This window comes from Bidens hawaiensis, unplaced genomic scaffold (assembly GCF_021521415.1).
Source record: "Bidens hawaiensis isolate Kalapana, Puna unplaced genomic scaffold, B.hawaiensis_p1.1 tig00024268_1, whole genome shotgun sequence".
Lineage (NCBI taxonomy): Eukaryota > Viridiplantae > Streptophyta > Magnoliopsida > Asterales > Asteraceae > Bidens > Bidens hawaiensis.
In genome coordinates, this window is record NW_027493824.1 from 213,221 (window position 1) to 217,327 (window position 4,107).

Here is a 4,107-nt window from a genome sequence, read left to right on the forward strand (position 1 = left end):
GGTAGTAATACCCGGGGCTACATTAGTGTCCGGCGGAGGTATATTAGTAATGGCCGTAGTGGTGCTCGTAGTTCGATTAACAGTATTGTTGGCACGTATGCCTGCTGTGACTTGTGCTACAATTGATGGTATCACTACTTGTAGTTGACGAGAAATCATTGCGGCCACTTCCGCCTCAGACAAAGGGTTTGCTTTCTTCGGGGCCATTCTATAAAACAATCAATTATATAATAATTATTATCGTTCCACTATAACCAGCACAACATTACAATTTTACAATTCACAAACACACAACTATGCCAAAGATAACACATTTGTATTAATTATAATCATTACTGTACATATGCATCTCAAAATTAGCGCATGGGCTTAACCTTGTATAGGCCAGCGCCTGTATACGCGTATCAAAATTTGTCACTAGGTGACATATAGACTTAACCCGATAAGGGCCAGTGCTTGTAATAGTGCTAAACCGTAAAAAGTTCCCAAGTCAGCCCAACATGTTGTTACAAAATTGCTGCATGGGAAGTCAAAAGACTATGTACAACCAACTATACTGTTCTATTCTATTTATCCATACGTACAAGATAAACCAACCAAGAAAGAATAGCTATCACAGCTACCAAGATCGCCCTATCGATCCAAAGATGAGATTCAATCTGCTCCATTCGCCATCGGTGGCAAGCATTCATTCTCCTCACATCCCTCATATTTTGATGTAGGTACCAAACATCTTCCTGAGTTTCTTGTTTGAATTGGTTAAGGTTATTTATCGAGTATGATTGTTCTGCGATCTGATCAGTCGCTAAACCCAACCATGCGGAATCAGACAGAAGAGGTGGCTCTGGTATCGGTGCAGGTAGACCCCAAGTAGGAATAGGTATCTCAGTGACCTGGACATGTGATGTTTCTCCCCTATAGTACGTAGATCGAGGTGGGGGGAGAGGTGTGCTCAGGTGGGCGCACTGAAATACGAGCGGTTTGACGGTTTCTAATAGTGGGCGGAGAAACATTGGGTGCTGGAGGTGTAGGGTCTCTCACCAGGGTCCGGTAGGCACTAGTGGCTCCCTGTCCTATATCATTCCTAGGGGATTCCCTAGGGGGATAGGTGTCACAACGGTAACCCAATAAATCGGATTGATCTGCGGGTACCTGATGGGGGACCACCGCGTCTCCTAGACTTTCGCTCATCTCCTCCTCTGGTTCCTCCCCAGTTTCCTCTTCTGGGTCCTCCTCCTCTCCAGGTAAGGTTGGTACCGCAATAGGTAAACGATCCGTAGACCTCGACATATTCCTGCACAATGGTTAGTAATAAGAATATTATCCTTCGATTATATTAATCATAAATTAATACATGCGGGTATTTATACACATAAGCAAAGATACTCGTGTATAGACATATATAATTATTTATTATTATATTTTATACACATATGTTGCTGTTTTTACCTATTGGATTGTTTATCGACTTCTTCTCGAATTTCCTCGTACAAACAAGTCCGCTATTACGTTCCGGACCATAATAACCCACTTGCCCATTCGAGTTCATCACGAGAATCATCAGTATATATTATTTAATATTATTTTATTCCCAGAGCTAATCGAGCCTAAGGTTATATTAGGGTATCCTAAGGGACATCCTAATTCTTTATAACCAATGGCTCTGATACCAACTTCTGTCACACCCCGACTAGGTAGTTGCGGAAGCGTAATACGGGAATGTAACAGATAACACTGGTATCAACCACATTGTTTATAAAGAAATTCAACAAACTAATTTACATCATATTACATTGGTAGGTACTAGGTTTACAAACTAGATGAAAAAGAAATAACCAGTTCTCGGTTCCTTATTCATTAGTACGTATTTGCATCTATTCACAGCTATTCAACTTTCCTTCTAACACCAAGCACTTAAGTAAATCATTCCACCTTCGGCTTACCTGAAAAGCATGTTAAAACGGGTCAACTACGTCTAGTTGGTGAGTTTCAAGTTTCACGAGTACGAACAAAATCAGTATACGAGTTCGTAAATTTCACAATACGTATGTATATAAGTATGTGTATGATGTTTTTATACTAAGCCACAAGTGAAACCGAAACGAGCTATAACACATGGCCTCTCCTTCCCATGCACTCCCGTTGGCATTTAACAGCCACTTTGCCCCAAAGTATGTACTATGTCTAACACCACATAGCAGAATGTAACAAGTTTAATGACAATGTGCAACTGGGTTAACATGTTCCGCCATACCCCTCCGGCTCTGTCAGTTGGGTTTGTCAAACCGATAGTACTATCCACACGTCACCGGCACGAAGCTAATCACTTGTGTTTGTGGGGACTTACAAGTGTTAGTACTTAGATAATTCACATCATCACACGTTTTCAACTATATAAGTATACGTAAACATACTTTCCACCCCAAAAGTTCGTAAAACAGTTTAGAAAGTGGGGTCGTGAAACTCACCTTATCGTAGTTCAAGCTGGTAATATGTATCAGTAAGTAATGTTCCTCGATTATAGCTTGAATCCTATAACCGGTATCGTACTGTTAATACTAGTACAGTGTTTAAGCTAAATCGGGCTGTATAACTAGTCTAGGTATAGATGTTAGGCCCAGAACATGACCATAGTCTTAGATTGTGACGTTGTATAATATGAAATGTTGAAAACCAGATTTGGCTCGGTTTCACCGTTTTCCGAGCATAGCCAAGTTGATCGTTTATGCATTTCGGGATTAGGTAAGATCACATAAACTTAAGTAAACATATTGATTATATTGATTGTATAAATGATTTGATTTATGAAAGAATTTTGAAGTTTCGGTATCTGGATTGATCGCAGGGTTTGTTTCCGTTTCCACACGGGTTTGATTATACAAAACGCGTACAATCCACCCGAATTGTCCGAAATTCTCGTAAAAAGTTCGTTTTTATCAATTTCATCTAAAACTATGATATTTGACCACTTTTGACATTTCGACATACCAGTCAGTCCGTTAAACACAAAACTGCCGGTTTCGTTAAAACAATTATAGTTTAAATCTTTGATTAATCATAGCTAATTATGTACTTATATATAAATTATGGAAATTTTTGTAAACATAAATTAAAATATGGAGAATTTTATAAAAATATTTTCAGAAATTTTATGATTAGTTATCTATTTATAAAAATTCATTTAATGTGCTATAATTAAGTAATAAATAGCATGTTTATACCAAAAGACATCCGAAAAATCTGATAATTTTTCCAAGTGGTCTCAATATCATGACATAGCCCCTTCAAAATATCCAGAATCTAACTCTTTGGCCAAAATGCCTTTTTGCGCGTTTTTCGGCTATTAAAACTCGATTTAAACACCCTTTCACGAGCCATACTTAGACATGTCCAATTGTTCCCAAATTTTACCAGTGATCTTACCAACACATTTCATGTTCCAAAACTAAATTTCATAAATTTTAATAAAGTTTAACTATTTTTCCCAAATAAATTCCAATAAACGGTAATAAATTCGCCAAATATTCTCCTTTTATCGAAAAATTACCAAATTTTAACAGGGACTCATTTACATGATCCCTAATGTCCCTTCAAAGTTTCATAACCTAAAAACAAGCACGTCACAATCGAAGCACAAACAGCCCCTTAACGAGTTAACCGGTAATACCTTGTCGGTTTTCGGCGATTTTCGATGGCTTAAACGACTCTCCGGGTCTTGGGTTGCAAACTCAGTGTATCTACATATCATATAACATCAAACCAAGCATAAATCATCCATTGAACAGCCTTGTTAACTAGGGTTTCGGTTTTGGTTTCAAACCGAACTTTCAAACCGTAAAAACGTTATATTCATGTTCTAATCCGCGTTTTTGACCAAAAATCTATATGATACTGCTTTGTAGACATGTTTAACATAAAAACATAATTTTACTTGGTTTTTATGGTTTTTGAATGGTTAAACATGTTTAAAACTAATCAAGAACCAATTTTCTATGTTTAAACTTTGTTAAATCAAGCTTGAAATAAATAAAAATTATGAAATACCTCTAAAGTTTGGCTGAAAGTTTGAAGATGGTCTGCAGAAATGAAGTTTCTCGATTTGTGTAT